The sequence below is a fragment of the Alligator mississippiensis genome, chromosome 8 (assembly GCF_030867095.1).
Source record: "Alligator mississippiensis isolate rAllMis1 chromosome 8, rAllMis1, whole genome shotgun sequence".
In the NCBI taxonomy this organism is placed as follows: domain Eukaryota; kingdom Metazoa; phylum Chordata; order Crocodylia; family Alligatoridae; genus Alligator; species Alligator mississippiensis.
The window spans coordinates 73,065,672-73,085,579 of record NC_081831.1 but is presented as its reverse complement, the minus strand read 5'-3'; positions in this window follow the sequence as shown (position 1 = coordinate 73,085,579).

The following is a 19,908-nucleotide window of genomic DNA, read 5'->3' as shown; positions in this document are numbered from 1 at the left end:
CATTTCTGCAGCTGGTCCCAGACAGTAAAGAGAGAGTTGTATGGGAGGTGTTGGCACTGGATTTACAATCCAGATGCCTTCTTCCAGGGGGACCCAAAACCCTCAGACCAACCACAACCTTTCCATTCAATAATAGGCAAATTTATTGATACATAGTGATAACAGGAAAAAATAATGCAAGCAATTCTATAGCTACCAATCCTAGGACTGTTATCAGAGTCAAGATACACCTGGCCAAGATGTGAGCTTCACTTTGAGGTTCTCTCTTGAATGTCAGATGTCAGCAGCATGGAGGTTGGAGGCTGAGGCCTGCCCCCCCACCATGGGGTGGATGAGATGCCCTCTGTCCATGGTGGTCTCGGGACCCTCTTGGGGACCCTCTCTCAGGGACCCCTCTGGGGGATGGGGACCCTTTGTTGCTCTAAAGTCTCTGCTTTTGTATTCTTTTTCCCTCCTGATGACTCTTCATCTGTGGCTATTGCTGACTGGTTTCTCTGTGGTCATCATACTTTCCACATTCTGTACTATCAGTATATTCCTTTGTTTCACAAGCCCATCACATGCACACATCTTAATTTAGTCTTTCTGGGCTTTTTCCTAATTTTTCCTAATTGGGTCTGTTCCCCCAAAACTGGAACTCTCAGGCCCCCCACTCCTGAGCCTTGTGAGCTGGTGCCACCTTATCTCATGATATGGAACAGTGTGGTATACGCCCACAATTGCCCAGCCTATGTGTCTAATCCATTGGACCAGCTGTGGAAAGGGGCAGTAAATGTAGCCAAATTCCAGAGAGCTTGTTCAGAGAAGTGAAATACCATTTTCTAGCCATCAGGAAGTGTGGAGGTGGCATTTAAATAAGTTACATTACTATATCTGCTCAATGGATCTACTCCCTTAACAAACAACTGTTCTGTCAAGGGCTTTGCATTTAGGTGGATTTACTGCTAAAATAGTACCTTGTGAGGAGAGCAATTTATTAAGTCTTGCCTTCAGCAGTTTCCACTTCACTTCAAGCCTGCAAGGATATGAGACATGCTTCAACATCTAAAATGCAAGAGCTTCTCTTTTACAGCAGTTGTTATGTCCTTTGGGCAAGACTCTGGTGTGCACAGGAGAGGAATGAACAAAGAGCAGTCCAGGAGGAGAACCTAGCAATTTCCTGTACAGTCTTCCCCCAAGGAGAAAGGGATTTGGTTTCTGTAAATTCTAGGAGGTGTCTGCCTTCAGAGGCTGAGGCCATGTAGCACTGCCCCAATATGCTACTCTGGGTTTTCCCTTGGAACCATCCTCTCTCAGACCCATTCTGTATAGTTAAGCTCCCTGGCAGCTGCACGCCACTGGAAATGGAGACAGCCACGGTGGCTTCTCCCTAGAGTTGCAGCAGGTCAAGAGGGCCTGGTGCCCTTGGAAGTGGCCTGGTCCATTTTCTAGGACTGTAGATAAAATGACACTTACCAAGATGGTGCTGCAGAAATATCTCACCTTTAGAGACCCAGTGAACTCCACCTCCTGAGCATGTTTGGGTCCTTGGAGATGAACAGAGAAGCGGACTGCTTTCAGTGTTGTCTCCCGAACCTCCAGGAGATGCGATAAAATGCACCTCCATCCCAAGTGTGTCCACTTTGACATCCCCATGCTACACAACTTCCTGCAGAAGAAACTAGCAGCAAAAGGAGGTTAGTAAGAAGAGAACAGCATGTGAAGTCTCCTATTGCAAGCTAAATGAGGCAGGGACACTAGTTTCAGACTCCTTTTAGAGAGCCATGCAAAATTGGATCCTGAACCTGATTAGGAGTCTGGTGTGCTACTACAATTAAATTAATATTGAAGTAATCTGCATCTGCAACACAGGTCTGGGAGCCAGAAACCTGAGAAACCTAGTCCTTGTTCTGCCACTAAAATATTCTGTGACCTCAGGCAAGTCCTTATTTTCAGCTTTCCCCTCTGAGAAGCAACATTACCTATCTCACAGAAATGCTGTGAATGTCCAATGTTTATGGCTTACACGTGCTGAAGATAAATGTTTCTTATTAAGTTAGTGTCACTACCCCAGTGTCTCAGATAGTTACTTGGACTGTGTAAGCTAACTGATCATTATGGTCATTCCAAAGTTATGAAGTTAATTTCAAACCTCCTCTAATGCCTTGATAAAAATCACATTATCAAGCATGTTCAAATCTCTAAACCAGTGGGAGCCCTTGGATAGCGATCTTACACTGAGACAAATGCTTGATTCTGCTGCAATAATTTGGAATATTATCAATGCTTTATTCCCAAATTTTAGGCTGTACCGGCCACCATACAGAGCCAGTAATAGGATTACCACACTGTATTGCTGAGCCTAGCAGTGGATAACTTCCTACATCTCTATGGGACAGGACTAGCTTTGTCAGGAGGGACACTGCATCCGGCAGCAGAGAATTCATCCCTACAGATAAGGCCAACATAAAACTTGTTCAGGACAGGTAGGACTGGGAGTGCCCACAATGCTCACTGCTGCTGTTTGGGTTGGTGGTTTTAACACCAACTTAACTACAATTAAAGCAACTATGAGCAACCCGACTGTTGGCTGATCTGCAGAACACAGCAGGCATCAGCTCCTTCCTGGCAGGGAGGTTAGGAAGAGTCTAAAATACAGTCATTTTTCTCCTTCCTCTTCATCTGGAGAGCGGTTTCTCTGTCTTGCACGCCAGTCCTGCCATGTGGTATGAGGCAAATCTTAGTGGAGTGGCAATTAGAAGGCGTGGCAAAAGGAAAGGGATCATTTTCTCAAGAGCCCTCCTGTTTCTGATATACATGCTCACATGCTGCACTGGCAGCATAATCATTCCAGGCAGCAATTCAGGTCCACCTCTTCTCAAATGCTTTAATTATGGTGCTAACAAGTGATTGGTGATGGAGCAGAGACATCAATTTCTGCCAGCCCTGAATCCAGGGATCTTAAGATGTCAGATCAATATAAAATACCCCCATGGCCATTAAATAATGGAGGTTACAATCTGGGAGGGGAGTGGGGGCGGTGAATGGATATTGAGCAAGCATCTGCTGGCTTGAGGACCGGGTTTGAGAGCGGACGCAGTCGTAGCACTGCCAATGGGCACACCACGTTGGGATAGCTCTCTTTGCTTGGCAGCTGCACCTACCGCTCCTGTGAGCACATGCAAGCACATTAGACTAAGCAAAGTAATTGGGCACCTGTTAATGTTTATAGAGGAAGACAGGTAATAGCTCCCTGTCTAAAATATTTTATTTATGTAGGAACGTCGCATATAAACAAACAGACAAATCTATTCCACCGCTTGCTGTTCTCTTCAAAACACTGTTTCAAACCAAAGGGAAAGTTGTACAACAATCCAGGTGACTCTCAAAAGATGCAAGGCAGGGAACGTATGATCTTCTCAAGGGCCAGCTCTTGGCCCTACCTGAGCCGGAGAACTAGAAAAGACCCTTACTTGGTCAGATCGCTGTTCGGTTTCTATGGACAAGGTGGTGCAACGCGGGATTAGTTTTTCCATGAACAAACCAGTGCTTGTGTCAGATAACAAGTGGTCTAGGTAGCAATTTAGCCCCTATCCTTCCAATCCTGCTACGAATCAAGACCTCTAACACAGTCCTAGGTACTGAACAGATCGGGCTCAGCAGCCCATTTCCACATCCAGTTAAACAGGCTTAAGTCCTCTGCTGAACTGGGGCTGTAATACATTAAAAAAAACTGTAGCATTTTCATTTGTTTTATCCTGACACAACCAGGCACCTGATGAATGTTTCCCCAATAGAAATAAAAGCCTTCTACATTTCCCTCCGAGGAACATATTCACAGTCTTTTATGGACATAGAAATCAGCCTAACGGAAGCATTTATGTCAGGTTATCCTACAAGGAGCATTTCAGCTGTATTATCCAGAGAAGAACATCTGTATAATATTTGCCTGGCAGGGAGAAAAAAAGAAACCCCTCTATTACATTTTCCCAAAAGGAAAATTTCTATAACCTTTCTCTGACAGGAAAGTAATAATTATCCACACAGGAAAATCTCAGTTGCATTCCCCTGACAAGAAAAAAAACTTTCTTTTGTCCTGGAAGCAAAACCCAGTAAATGAAACGCTGGCAGATTTCCTTTGGTAACAGAGCTGAAGAGGAAGGAAAATGTTATAGTCCAAATAGAGCACGTAGAGTGCAAATATCACAGCAAAGCAAACTGCAAATAACTTGCCAGACCCACACCAGAATTAAAGTAACTATAAAAACCTCACAGATGACTAGGTACCTTGAGCTATCCAAGGCTCCAAAACCTGTGATTTTCCTAATAAGTGCATTAACATAACTAGCTGCTGTTTACTAACGATAAGTCTTCTTAGCAAGTCAGTGTCATTTGTTGAGAAAGAAGGAAAATTTGGTGGGAACAAAATAAATATCAAAGAGGAACTAAAAATTAGTCTGTATACCTATGACTGCTCCTAATTGGTCCCCCTTTCAAAGCATCCCGCTTATGTAGCTGGCAGGAGGAGAGAGCGCGCGGTGACAGAAATGGTATAAGAAGCTTTATAATATTAAATCACTCTAGAACAGGAATTCATGTATGGCGAGCTGTGGCAGAGTTAACAGTATGATAAGATGCGGGCAAACGCTGTTTTCTTTCCTCTCTCGTTATTGCTATCCAAGTCTTCCTAATGAAATCAAGAGTGCCAATCCAAGCTGAGAGGTTACAGGTAGCCACCACGCATGAGATTGATGCTGGAGGGAGCATGCCCTGAACACAACCTGCTCATTCACCGGGCTCCGCAGGGTTGCTGATTCATTCCCTGGTGTTCATCAGCACTGTCAGGTGTGACTTTTGGTTTCAAAAAGGAAAATGGGAGGCTCTGTGCAGAAGGTAGGATCAAGTGCTGGCTCTGTGCTCTAGTGAGCTCGTTTAAATAATTTTCCCATTCTTTAAATGGTGTGCCTAAATCAGCTGTTTATGAACCTCATGGCCAGAGGGGCAGGTATAGAAGCCATCTCCTTGCTCTGGAGCACAGTAGCATGGGCAGGTGTTTTCACACAAGCTATTTTGCTCTGCTGTTCCTGAGGGATACCTCCCTCTCTCTCAATTTTTGCTGCACTTGTATAGCTTCTCAACGCCAACCAAGTGCTCTTCTTAGAAATCATAGAGGAGCAGGGCTGGAAGAGGCCTCTATAGGTCATCTAAATCCAAACCCCTGCCTGAGAAGATCATCCCTATCCAAACCATCCTATACAAATCCATAATCTAACCTCTTAGTAAAACTACCATCAACCCTGACACAACATAAGACAGAACACCCTAACCTGCTACAGAAAAGCAAAGGGACCAACACGCTGCTTCTGTAAAAGCTTGTTAATATACGCTCAAGAGATCCCAGGGAGAAGGCCATGCCCCCCGCTATAAAGGAAAGCAAAAACAGTCCACACCAATCTGACCATAAGATAGCATTCCTTCTGGACCCCAAATACAGGTTTCCCTCGCTTTATGCATGTTCTGTATGTGCAAATTTGCTCTTATGCGATGACCCTTTTTATACCAAAAATGTGTTATACACAAGGTAAATTCACTCTTATGCGATCGGTGTGGTGGAAGCCCGCAGTCAGCTGCTTTGTGCAGTGCACGTGCACCAAAATACAGTCTCCTGTGTAGATCTGTGCTCCTCGCTTGATGTCCGCGACACGTGTTTCTGTAGCTGTCATCCCCGTTATGATAGTGCCCTGTGCTTGTGTGCACTGTCTGCTGTTGGTGAGTACCAAAATTGTCTTGTAAAAGTGCCAGAAATGGGTCTGGGGATCAGTAGAGTCATGGTCTTGGAACGCATTTCTATTGGTTTCATTGTAAAGTGGGTTCTCTTTATGCGAATTCGAGTAGGGCACCGTTTGCCAGGAATGTGTACACTGCATAAAGCGAGGGAAACCTGTATGGCAACTGGCCTGACCCTGAGCTGAGGAACAAGACCCTCTAGCCCAGCGGTTCCCAACCTCGGGTCATGACCCAAATGAGGGTCACGGGGGCAATGCCGGCAGCACCACACACAAAGGATGAGCCATGCAACATGCTCCCGCCCCTGAGCTGCCACCGCCACTGCACTGTGCTCCCAGCAGTGGGTTGCAGCAAAAAAAGATTGGGAACCACTGCTCTAGCCAGAAACCTCTCACTTTAAGTCCCAGAAGGGCCACCCCAGACAAAATTCCCAGCCTTGGTTATAGCCAACACCTAAGCTAGGGACAGACATTACACATAAACTGGTTTAAGTGATCAGAAACTGGTTTAAACCTGTAACAGAAGAGATGTTCAGTGCACATAAACCAGTTTGAAAATGGCTGAAACTGATTTGAGATAAACCTGGCTGAATGTAGTATCAGACTTAACGGATTGGGGTCAAACCAGTTTATGCAATGTCTGTTCCAGACCCCTTGCTGGTTTCAGATAAACCAGACACCACCATTATCCCATCATGCTCTCTGAGCTGGGTGGGGCTCTCTGATCCACAGCAGGACTACCCCCTACCCTCTGCTCCCTGGCTGCAGCTCTGGCAGAGACTTGCAGGCACAGAGTGTCTGCCTAGCTTCTCCCTGCTAAACACGAATTATTCCCACTGCTCCCTGCCTTATGCAGACACCTCAGCATTAGCTAGCAGACCACATGTCTGCCCTGCTGAAGTCTGGCCACGCCCCCCTCAGCTAGTCCTGTACAAGGGAAGGGAGGGCTGCTCTAGGCCCCCCCACCCCCGGTTTCTAGCCTGAGCCTCTGCAGGCATGTGCCTGCATTTCTGGAATGAAAAGGGAATATCTATCCACCTCCAAATCGGTTCAAGTTTTGCAGATTAAACTATCCTGCAAAGATTGAATCAATTCAGGCTCAGGTTTTGTGAATGTCTGTCCCTACCCCTAATGCCTCTAAGGAAGGCTTAAAAAATTGTTGCATGTTTCAAGCTCACTTCCATCCAGTGGCTGGCAGGGTCCCAGGGAGTGTGAAGTAACACTGTAGACAGCTCATTCTGGGGACTAAAGCCCCATCTATGCAGTTGGTTGCACATGAGTGCATAGTTGTGACTGCATGCAGCTCCATTAACAGAAGCCCTTATGCAGGACCTCCACATACAAAAGATCATAGCATCAGGGCCTAAAATACTACCTATTCAATTGCCCCATTGTATTAGGGGGCCTATATCTGCTCAGTTTTGCAACCTGTGCAACCTAATTGCCTATTTCTAAGCACTGGGAGGTCACATTTAAGAACCCCTGACACTATAGGTGTATAAAAGAGCAGTTCAGGATAAATAGAGACCATATGGGGCCTTACAGCTGTCTTAGCATTTAGACCCTGGAATGTGTTTTGCTGCATCTGCTTAAAGGCTTGTTTTGATGAGTGCATCAATGCAGGATACAGACTTAGCAACAAGGATGCCTACAGCTGTCTGTGGCTTTTAAATTTTGTGATAAACACACCACTCTGACCCACATCAAGTTCAAAGAAACCATCACAACCAGATACTGACTCCACTGATCCCTTTGAGGCAGCAAGAAAGTATCCCTCCCCCATCCTCCAAAAGCAAAAAAAATAAAGGAAAAAAAGGAGCAAGCCAGTATTTTCTGATCAAACTGTAAACCAGGCAACCAGGCAACTCAATTAACCAACAAATCAAAACCCCAGTATCACCAGGAAATGACTAAAAACTCTCAAAAGAACCAGTTCTGTGGAAATTCCTTAATTACTTATTTAACCAGAAACAATTAGACAACCAGCTAATAATAGGACTTCTAATGGCAAGACCTACATCACTCTCAAATTCAACTGTAAATGATTCTCAGCTCAATTCATTCCTTTATGAGTAGTTGGAGGGTAATTACTCCTAAACTAGCTTTCTATAAACACCTTTTACAGCACTTTAATTTTAACTGTCTTTCCAGCTCCAAGTAGGCAGGGTTTGCGGCAGGCAAGATATTACTCAATTTTTATCTGCCTATGCTAAAAAGTTGCCTCACACTTGAGCAGTTTATGTGGGTATTTTAGTGCCATAAGTGCTGGTGACTTATCTGGGCACCTTTACACCATGCTGGACTGTGCTAGGGAGCACTGTTGTGAACATATGACCTGTCCACTCGCTTCTGTTGAACACATACTGAAAAGTGACGTGTGGGCACTTTTTGGAACACACCCAGTGCCATGCTTAGCTAACATGGTAGAGTGGAGCAAGTAAGCAGAGCTCTCTCACACAGTCCGTAATGGTGGAAACATATTCTCCCTGTTGGCCCTGACACCCAAACCACTGCAACAACTGAAAAAAAATGATGTCTGGTACTTATACAAAGTTATGCCCTTACTTTACCTTTGTTTGTATGCACTCATCTCAAAGGAACCCAAGGTTGTTGAAAAACATCACTAGAGAGGACTGGTATACCATGGTTTTGACAGTGTTTGGAGCACAGAGAGGAGGGGGTGTCCTGCCCCAGGACCCCTGCCTAGGAGTTGTGGAAGGAGAGGAATCAGGAATTCATTTCCTATTTTATATGCCCAGATTTTCAAAGGTATTTGGGTACAGAAAAGAGTGGTGCCTCACAGAACTCGCTTGTCCACTGCCCACTTGACTTCTACCCAATGGCTACTGAAGTCTCTACTGGTGTGTAAAGAAAATTTGTGTGGGGTGTGGCAGGTGGAGCTATGCACTAGAGCCAGAGTCCCCGGGGTCACAACCCCAGGACCCTGTCAGGATAGGCTGGGAGCCTTAGGATACTTACTGGAGCAAGAGCAGCATAAGCCAACACTTACAGGGCAGGAGCAGCATAAGCCAATGCTGCGTTGGCTTTTAAAATACCTGTCAATCAAGTTTGGTGGTGCCAGGCTGATGATGTCAGCCCCTGGCACCACCATGGGAAGTTTAAAGGGCCCGGCTAAGGCTGGGCAAAGGGGGTTATGGCCACCGGGTGGGAGCACTTCAGGAGCTGAGTAGCCCAGGATGCTACAACTCTGGGGGTGACTATGGGTGAGCCAAGCCCCATGGGAGCTGGAGTGAGGCAGTGCTTAGGAGTTGGGAACACCCCAACAGCAAGGCTGCTCTGGACAGGCTACCTTTCTTTTTCGTACTTTCATTTTTTTGTTTGCAGTTTGAGGACCCACTGTACTCAAAGATGAGACAAAGAGGCCAAAGACGGCTGGCAGGAGAAGTTGGCCAGACCCAAACCCCAAAGCTCAACCAGGTGGATTGGAGCAGGCCAGGACCGAGTCTGAAAGGCTTGCTTTATTGTTTTGATCATTAATGTTTTGCTGTCAGAGCTGATGCAAGGAATGGTGAAACACTCTTCATTGTAGCCTGGGCACTTTGACAGTGAACCAGGCACTGGGATAAGCCTGAGAAAAATACAACGTAGGGCCAAGCCTCAACAAGCTGGGCCAGAGGCCTGACAAGCCAGTAGCGAACAGCACAAACACTACACGCACAGCTGGCGAGTGGAAGGGGTGTATGGGAGGTGAAGCCCAAGGTCAGCCGCACTGGACACGTGAGTACTACCAGTACCTGGCAGGAGGGTACACCATTGAACTCCTCCTTAAAGTAAGTTTCCAGCAAGACGTGGCAGACGAGCAAGGGAGCCCTGCATGGGATCAGGGAAGCTCACGAGACCAGAGTGTACAGCGCAGAGACTTGACAGTCAGACTCTGAGGGCATTTTTTAAAGTAGCATTCTTGTATTAATGAAAGGAGTTGGTAAAGACAAGCATTTATACATGTGCTCGGGCAGGGGAGGCAGGGCACATCAGTGTCCCCATGCTTAAAAATGGTGGCAGAGGCACTTTATCTAAAGCTTGTCATCTGTGAGACACTGGAGGCTGCTGGAGCATAGTAATTACCACACTCCAGCAGACTCGATTAAACGAGTCGGCTCCAATGTGCTGGAATGACAGCATGTTGGAGCAGCTTCAGTGCTCGTATATAGGCACCCGATGACTCCTGAGGACCCTTCCAACCCTACGATTCTGTGCCTCAAATGAAGTGCTTGAGCACAGAGCCCTGATATTTGGTTTCATGGTGAGCCTATCTGACATGGCTTTTTTATGCCGTAAAGCCCCAATACAGTAGCCTTTACTCTGTCAAGTGCCCCATTCAAGCAAAAGAATCCAAACAGAAGTCTATGCAATAAGGGCCCATATTTCCATAAGGTCATGATCATAACATCTGGCAAAATAATGGCTCACCACTCCACCAGGTTATTTATTCCTTTGATTTCTGCTAACGTTCCTGTCGAATGCGTATAGATTTATTATTTTAATTATCTCAAGCTTGTAGAGATTTAAACATCTGTTATAGGTGTTCAATAAGTATTAGAACAGCAATCAATTTCTCCTTAAGCAGAGGAGTGATTTATGGTTTACTGTGTGCAGCTAACCTCAATGTAGTCAATACCAGAAAGATATTTCGAAAGGAAACAGGAGGCTCTTTAAATTAGCTCCTAATTAATTCTATTTAGGCTGTCTAGATGGAACATAACATTACAAAACCCTAAAAGTCTTTTAATTACCAAATTGGTGCATTTTCATCAGGTCTTTGATTGCCAAAGAAACAACATTCTGTCTTCCTAACATCAAGACGGCAATTTATGGATTATCTGTACAGCTCACATTAAACATTTTCTGTCCCACAAGGACTTCATGTTTGTGTAATAGATCTATTAGCTAGTGATGATGATGAACCATAAAAAAAGGTTTGGCCCAGGGCCTTGCCCAGCATTCAGGATTTAAATCATATTGGAAATTTCAAGGGGAAAGCTTTTTTGTAAGGTTGGGCCTGGGAAGAAGGGAGTTCCATTAACAATCCAGCTTGTGGAAAGTATAGAAGAGTGATCTTGGCATTACAGCCTTGCATGCTTAGCTTCCTTCCTGACTTAAATCTGTGAATAATAGGGCTGTGCAAAATTTCACCGGTTGTTTCGATTCAGCACTGTTTCAACTAATTTTGAGCTCGAAACAGTAAGATTGAATTGAAATGAAGGGCTTCAAAACAGCCTTGAAACAAAACTAGGCTAGTAGAAATGTTTTGAAAGTTTCGAAATGTTTCGCATTTCAAAGCCAGCAGCAAGAGACAGGGGAGAACCAGGGCTGCGCTGCCAGCACCAGCCAGGAGCTCAGCCCTGGCTCTCCCCGCATCCCGCTGCCGGAAGCCGATAACAGCGCAGGGAAAGGGAACTGGGCTCAGTTCCCCACCCCAGCGTTGCGATCCAGCGGGGGGCGCTGCGATCCAGCGGGGGGCGCTGCGATCCTAGCTAGGCTGACTCCCCACCCCCAGCGAAACGTCAAAACAGCATCAAAACAGCCTTTCAGTTTCGATGGAACGGAACAGAACAGCTGTTTTGAATCAAAATGAAATTCGAAATGAAACGCTGTTCCTTCGAACTGTCGAAACTGAAGGTGAAACAGAACGGTGCTGTTTCGCACAGCCCTAGTGAATAAGTATTAAGCTGTAGTGCAATAGATGAATAGGCCTGCTTTAGTGGAGGCTGAGTTTTCTCTCAGTAACACTAGTGTATGTCAGAAGTGACTAGTGAAATCGGTCAATCAAGTGATACCTCTAAAAACACTACAAGAAGGAAATCCGGACCAAAATGTAAAATAACCTTTGGATCTACTTACCCATTAATCTCTGTGCTGTTGGTCTTGAACAACCAGCCCACAAAGATTGCCTAGCTAATGTACTCAGACCTAGATATCCTAATACAAGAACGGGGTAGGGGGGCGCTAGTTTGAACAACGACTAAGTGATTAGGGAAGCTGCTCTCCTTGCAGCTAATCCAACACATGTGGCCTTTAATCAGGAGGAATAACAGTTTGTTAGCAATTGAGGCAAACAGCATGAAGTTGAAAGCAAGGGACTCCTGTGGCCTAATGTCCCTTCTTCCTCTGTCCTTAAAGTTCTGGTGAAACAGCATTTCCACTGGACTGGGACTTTACTCAGCCGGGGAAACCCGTTCAGGATCTATCCCAAGAGAGTTATCCAGAGAATGAATCAAACTGAGGGTGAAGACACTCAGACTCTTGAAGCACAGAGGCGGAGGATGTCTATGATCTGTTATTGTCACCTTAGCAGCAGGGATTCATACAGAGGCAGTATGAGACTGGGTGAGGGTGAGAACTGACATTGTGTCCTGAATACATTAGGCAAGAAATCCCTAAGAGGAATCACATTGTAATGCACGCTAACCAGACATGGCTAACCAGAAACTTCTGCAATACCATTTTGAGCCACTGCCCTGGAAAGGAAAAAGAAGATTTTTTTTTAAAGTAGCTTCATTGTATGCAAAACAATAAAGCACCACAACAATAATAGATGCTCACCCATTCTCAACAAGTTTGTCCTTGACGAATTTTAAAAGATTAAAGAGGCAGAAGTTAAACCAGCCGAGAAAGTGCAGAATGCATTAAAGGAGGCACAGACTGTACTGTTCTCTTTTATGAATTTTGGAGGGGAGGGTGGAAGAGAAGAAACAAGCTCAAGATGAAATTGAAAAAAACAACAATTAACATCTTTTGCGAGTTGAGAAATGAAACCTTGCCAGTGTGGAATTGACTGATTATTTTTAGTACCTGGTAAAATTAAGACTTAGTTTTGGAAATAGAAATTTTCCCTACCAGCCCTTCAGAGTGAAGAAATGCAAGAGCTCAGATACCTAAGGGGCAAAAGAAACCAAACCAGTTCTTGTACAGCAAGGTATTTGACCAGCTCTGTCATGAACCAAGATTTGATGAGCACACAACTGCATTTCTGGTCTAGAACAGTGGCCAGCAACCCCTCCAAGCCATAGGCCTTTTCAACCCAGCTGGGGTCCCATGCAGGCTGGAGGCTTTGGCAGCATTCTGGCACTGGGGCAAAACATGGGGGAAACTGGCACCAGTATAGCCACTGCTCCCAGCTTCCCAGCCTCAGTGCAGCTCCTCACTGCCCAGACCTAGTGCAGGCACAAGCAAAGCCCCGTGATGCCGAAGACCCCCCTGCTCCCCCCCAGCTGATGCAAACTTGCTGATGAAACCCCCTGGCTCCACGGGCCAGATCCAGTGGTCCTGCAGGCCCAGTTGCCACCCCCTGGTCTCAAATCAGATCTGAAAGAAGGCCAAAGCACTTAAGTCCACAGAAAGCTTGACCAACAGAGGAGCTAAGACAAAGATTAGTATTACCTTACTGACTCACCAGGTCCCCTGGGAAATGGGGGGTTTAAAGGAAGGAGCAGTGACTTTGTAGATCAGAGCCAGGTAGGTATTCCTTGAACAGGAGGCAAAATGGAAATGAAATACAGAGATGCCTTTAAGGCAAACAGATCTAAGAGAAAGCCAGGCAGACACAAAGGGTTAATCCATAACGTTTGAAAAATCAGCGACTAAAAACCAAATACTAGCACACTAGGGAATTCCATGCTATTGATTTGCACATCAGAAATCAGACACCTGGTAGCTTGACCTGTCCCCTGTAGTTGTAGGAATACTGTTTTCTCTCCCACATACCAGACTTCACTAATTTCTGCATCTAGATGTCAAATCACAAATCACAGAGACTCAAAAGCAAAGAGCAACCCCCTGGCTTAATAAAGCCACCAGCAGTTCCAAAAAGCCTTTTGCTTCCAGCACATTTAAGCGAATGTGAAGGAATAAGCTGAATGCCTTGGTTGGAAGAAAGTTAGAGCTGGGATGTAGAAACAAAGTCTAGTTATTTGCACAGGTTTTAAGATACCATAGGAAGCACACATAGAGTCAATGGAAAAAAACTCACATGGACTTCAACAGGCTGCAATAGAATCACTTCCAAAGTGCTGTGGCACTCTACAAAATGAGCATGAAAAACTTGAACTGCTTTCATCTAACAAATTTACTCAGGGAGAGGGGGGTATAAAAACCCAGTATTCCTACAAGGCCAAATCTTGATGATCTTCTCCAGTGCTCAGGGGGACTACAGTTTGGCTCAGGTACAGAAAATGCACTTCTGCTATTTCTGTGTAAGTTGGAGCAGAAATTGCGAGGGATGCTGGGAGAAGAATGGGGAGAAGGTCCTGGGACCTGGCAGGATGAGCAGTGAGAAGAAGAGCACCACAATACTGGGAAAGTGAGCCAGGGCAGCCCATGAGTCATGGAGAAGATAAACCTGGAACACCCTGATTTCATTTGTATAGCCCCCTGCTTCAAGCAAAGTGGATTTTTCTCTGGTGTGACTTTTGCAACTGCATTTTTGTAACAAGCCTGGTGTCTCCCTGTCAGTGGGGAAGAAAGAATGTGAAATTAGTAAAGGTGTGAAACAGAGACTTTACACTTAGCTTTAATGATATACATCAATTTGCATACAGATTATGGTATTCACGCCATCTAACGCTTTGTCTAGTAGAAATTTGCTGCCTCATTTCAGTACCGAGCTAGAAACACATACTTAATAGCTCATAAGAAACAAATAGGTTCTGTGAGCTTTAAGTGGATGCTGTTGCTATATGCAGATGTCAAATCTAAAATTACACTGCAGAGAAAGCATGCTTTATCTTTTATGAGCAATATATGCTAATTGGAGGGCAAGAAATAAAAAGATATGATCTTTTTTTTACTTGGAGATAAGGAACTAGGTCGCAAAGCAGGTATGACCCTCTTTGCACATGAAAAAGGATGCAGAACAAGCAGGATACGTATGGTTTAGGATCCCACGCTTCAAATCATTTGCACTGGCATTTGGGGCTGAATCTTGAGTCAGACTATGCATAGGGGCATGAGGCATTCCCTTCTGCCCCAATGTCATGCACATCACAACCCTAAAACAGCAGTCACCTTGCTGCTATTCCCCTGCTGATGCAGCTGGTAGGCAAATCAGGAAATTATAGCTAAGTCTCTGAACCCTATTTTCAATCCCTGCTCTGCTCCCAGAGCCAGGAAACTATAGAGTACCCTGCGCTCAGAGTAGACTGTAAAGTGCCAGCTTAACTACTTCCCTCAGCCTTCACAGGTGCTTGGGAAGAGCTGTACAGGAGGTCCCATTTCTACAGCTTTACTCTGGAAAGCTCTAGGTAAAGCCCACCCACGAGAGGTACAACTGTGAGACAGCAACTTAGCACTGCTGCCCCTCAGCCTTGGTACTCCCAAAGAGCATCCCCTCCGAAGTTCAGCCCCTCGCTGGACAGCACAACACTTCCAACTGATGTGTCACATTTACCATAGAGACCAAGAAACACAGGGGCAACATTGGAGACTGTGTAAAAATCTTTTTGCACCTATGAAGCAGAGGTCTTCATCATACCAAAACACTATAGAGCACAGCAAAACAAAGCAGCATGGGAGGCAATTAATGCCCCCCCCCAGCAAAGAAAATCCTGCCATAAAGCCCACAAATGCAAACTCAGTGCCACAGTATACCAGTCCATGGACCCAGGCAAAACCATACTGGTATCTACCCTGTAAAGATGGGAAGGGGGGGCATCTTTATTAGGGAAACAGGCCAGCCCTCCAGTCTCCACTGTTGCTCCAAGAAGAAGTGCTATGGTGATTAGGAAACCTCTTCCCCTCCTTCCTCCGCTCTGAAGCAAGAACGACAATACTACGCAAACAAGCCTCCAGTCAGAGCCTTGGTTTTATCTTTTTGTACATTAGGTCATAGCAGGCTATTCGCTACAGACCATTACAAGCACCGACCACCCAGGTCGCAAGAGATGGGTCTCCACTATATAAGCCCTCCTGTTCTAGCAGAGCGGTTGAGTCGGGCCTCTGCCCTCTGCTGCCTCTAAAGGCCAAAATCAAAGCCCATTGAAACCAAGGTAAGAGACCTCTATGGATGCGGGACAGACCCCTGCAGACCCTAGGAGCTGCACCACGGACTTCTCCAAACACAGAAGAGTCACTTCCACAGCAAGCACCGAAGCCCAGCCTTGTATTCTGCCTGGGAATAGGCAGCAGAGAGATCTTTTGGAAAAACATAATAGGCCAAATGCATGTCTGGCATAACCCCCCAGAGACCATGACTCACTGGAGACTCTGTCATTGATTTCAGGGATCTCAGGACCAGGATTTTACTTCACCCACTGGTTGAACACGAGGATTGCTTTCAAGCCATTCTGCACTGAACTTTCCCAACCACGAGCATTTCAAGAACAGACAGCTCTGAGAGGAACCACCCTGCCTTGGCTGTGCTCTCTAATCAGCTGCCGTTGCTTTTGGTGAGCCAGTCTAACTACCCATAAAGTAAATTAGTGTCTAATTGACTCGGATAATAGCTGAGGGCACTCAGCACCTCATAAGATCCTCACAGCCAGGTGCGAAACAGGGCTTTTTTCCCCGTTCTGGCTAAGGAAAGGGATGTAATGACAGAATCTAGTGGGTTGTCAGCTCCACTCCTCAGACTTTAATGTAGCTCAAATAAATTATATTGAATAACAACTTAATTAGTACTGAATTAGATCATTAACTTTCACTTTCTAACTGTGTTGTGATCGCTAGCTGTTGTGGAACAGCTCCCTGATTTGCAAGCGTACTGCTTAAATACCCTGTTCATAGATTCATCTGTGCTTTTGCTGGTTCTGGGAAAGAAAACTGTGAATCAAGTCTAAATGATTTAGCTGGCTGAAGAGATACATCTCATTGGAGAGCGCAAAGAGTTAAAATCACTCCTGGTGACACAGTGCGCAATCAGACATTTTATTTCTGTAGTGAAACACACTTTGATATATGACATTCATAAATATGCAGCGTTTTGATATCTGAAGTTATTAGCAGAGAAGGCGAGCTGGGGCTTGATCCTGTGCCTATTTGGCTTGCTCCCACATCTCCCTTTGAGGTCAGCAGAACTTCTGGCTGTACGTGGACCACAAGATCAGAGCATGGGCCTTTTACTATCGGGCATCTGAAGACATAGCAAAACAGAGTCTGGTACTGACCATTAGCTCATCCCTTTGCTGCATGGCAAGTACCACATGCCCCTGGAAAGCAAGATGTAAAACTATACGTGCCGATCATTTCTTTTTCCTTCTCCTCCGTTCTCTTCCCTTCTCCCTCTGCTGCTCAGTTTGTGCCTTTGAAAAACAAAGGGAGACTAGGGAGGACAAATGATGATTGTGAGCTTACTTTGTGAGCTTTGTGAGCTTTCCCAGTGGTTGGGCTTCAGGCATCCACAGGAGTGACACTGGTGTGCAGAATGAGATGACAGACAGATGAAGTCAGAGAAGAAAGACACCTTTCAAAAGGTCCCACGAGAAGCAAAAGCGACAACCCCAAACGAGAAGAGCCAACAGGACAGTGGCTTAGGACACTGACCTAAGATGTGGGAGACCCAGGATCAAGGCCTCACTTTGAATCAGGTGAAGCAGAGACTTGAACTAGAAGTCTCCATATTCCCAGCTGAGTTCCCAAACCACATGCTTACTGACTCCACTGAAATGGAGCTTTCTATCTCACCCCCCCTTCCCCTCCTGCCCCAAAGAATAATCTTCCCATTAAGTTTAATGAAAACCTCTAGGTTCACACTGTGTTAACTGATCAGACTAGACTAAAAAAAGGGGGGGTGATCAGATAATTCCTGACTGGCTCTGGACACAATGGGTGATATACCACCTGAAATCCTTGGCATGCTTCAATCCCTCCACTTGCACAATACAGGCCACCAGATCCAAACTGCAGGGTGCTGTACGTGGTTTACTGGCAAATTGTGCACCTCAGCATTAAGGGTTGAGGTTTTTATTATCTTAAAAAGTTAGTCCACTGGTTCCCACTGGCTTCTAGTAGAGCCTCTGGGTCCTTTAGAAATCCTCATTCATAAAATGCACCTCTTTGCTGCTTCCTTCTTTTAATCTTATTACTAGGCGCTCTCCCTTTTACAACTCTACCAGCCAAGGCTGTTCTTCGTTTCCCACTTCACCATTTGGTACCCACTGTTCCCATCCGCCATCTTCCTGGATCCCTCCCTAAAACGAGTCAGCTTGCCCACCACACCACACAAATACAGCCATGGTGCTTTTGGTTCAGGATGTGGCATATGCAGAGCAGCCTGGGACAGGAAGTTTACAGTACTGAAGCCTTTATTTTAGCTACTGGAGTAAATGTCCTTCTACCATTAAAGCATGCTGCCTCACTCCCTTTCTGGCATCTTCTATCTACAACACCTCCCCACAATGCTGACTTAGCTTTTCTACTGCTTACGACCAAAGTTGTTGGTAAATTCTTTGCTCTTTCACAGTGCTATGGCTCCTACTTTCTGAAGTACTGCTGTTTAAAGTGTTTAGCACTGTTCAATGTGTTTAGTAACAATTTGGACACTGGCACTGAAAGCTGCTCAAGCAAGTTTGCAGACAACACAAAATCGGGAAGGACTGTGAACACATTGGAGGATGCGAGTACAATTCAGAAGGATCTTGTTGGTTTGGAAAGCTGGGCTGGAGCTAACAGGATGAAGGTCAATGTGGACAAATGTAAGGTGCTGAACCTCGGGAGGAATGATCAAAAATGCAAATATGAAGTAGGTGACACCTGGCTGGATGGTAGCACTATGGAAAAGGGCTTGGGAGTCTATGTAAACCTCAGACTCAATATAAGTCTACAGTGTGGTGCAGCTGCACAAAAGGTGAATGTGGTTTTTGGATGCATCACTAGAAGCATTGGGTGTAAGGCACAGGAGGTGATAATGCCTCTACTTGGCACCAGCTAGGCCTCATTTGGAGTACTGTGTGCAGTTCTGGGTTCCACATTTTAACAAGGAGGTGGAGAAGTGAGAAAGGGTCCAGAGGTGGGCAACAAAGATGATCAAGGGCTTGGAAGGCAATTCATAGGAGGAGAGGCTGAAGGAGCTAGGCATGTTCATCTTGTGGGAAAAGCACTTAGGGAACATGATAGCAGGCTTCAAATACTTGAAGGGCTGCCATAAAGAAGAGAGAAAGCACCTTTTCTCTCTTGCTGCAAAGAGAAGGATGTGGACCAATGGCCTGAAGGTGCAGCAAAGTAAATTTAGATTGGATATTCGGAAAAACTTCTTCGTCGTTATAATAGTGAGGCAGTGGAATAGACTGTCGAGGGAAGTTGTGGACTTGCCATCACTGCAGGTGTTCAAGAAGAGGTTGGTCAAGCACTAGTCAGGAATGCCCTAGGCATGGGTGATCTACCATAGGTATTTTCCATGCTTTGGGGCTTTGTTGATTATTCCTACCCGCACCCTCACCCTTCTGCTACATGTGTCAGGGTGTTTTTAAGCCTTCCTTTTAAGCCTTGGGCATTGGCTACAGCCAAGACTGGAAACTTTGACTGGACTATGCCAATGCTCCTGCTGGAATCAAAGCTGGAGGTTCCTGGCTAGGGGGTCTTGCCCCTCCATTCAGGGTCAGACTAATCACCATATTTGGGATCAGGAAGGCATTTTACCCCATGGTCAGATTCATATGGACTCAGGGGTGGGGTTTGCCTTCCTCGGTAGAAGGGGGAAGGCCCTTTACCCAAGATCTCTTGAGTGTTTCATAGAAGAAGTAGGACATTGGCTGCCATGGCTCCCCTGCTCTACCTGTGGCAGATTAGGGTGTTAGGTCTGTGTTAGGTCACCTTATGCAGAGTTTACATTATGGTTTATGATAGGGATGATGATTTAGATAGGGATGGTCCTGCCTCAGGCAGGGGGTTGGACTAGATGACCTCTGGAGGTCACTTCCAGGCCTACTTCTCTATGATGCTATGAAATGCTGCATTGTGCTGCACTTTTGATGTTACTATCTGGCTTAATTGAGCTAACACAAGCCCTGAGAGATGTTACCCTCTTCACTCAACATGCAGTACAAATAATTGAAGCATCGTCTTTTATCCATGCCAGGTCACCTCAATAACTATCACATTAGTTATAGTTGGCGTTCTGCCCCAACGAGAACTATGTTTAGCTGTCATTAACTTTCCCCATGCCACTGTTGAACCTTCTCAGGGGAAACGA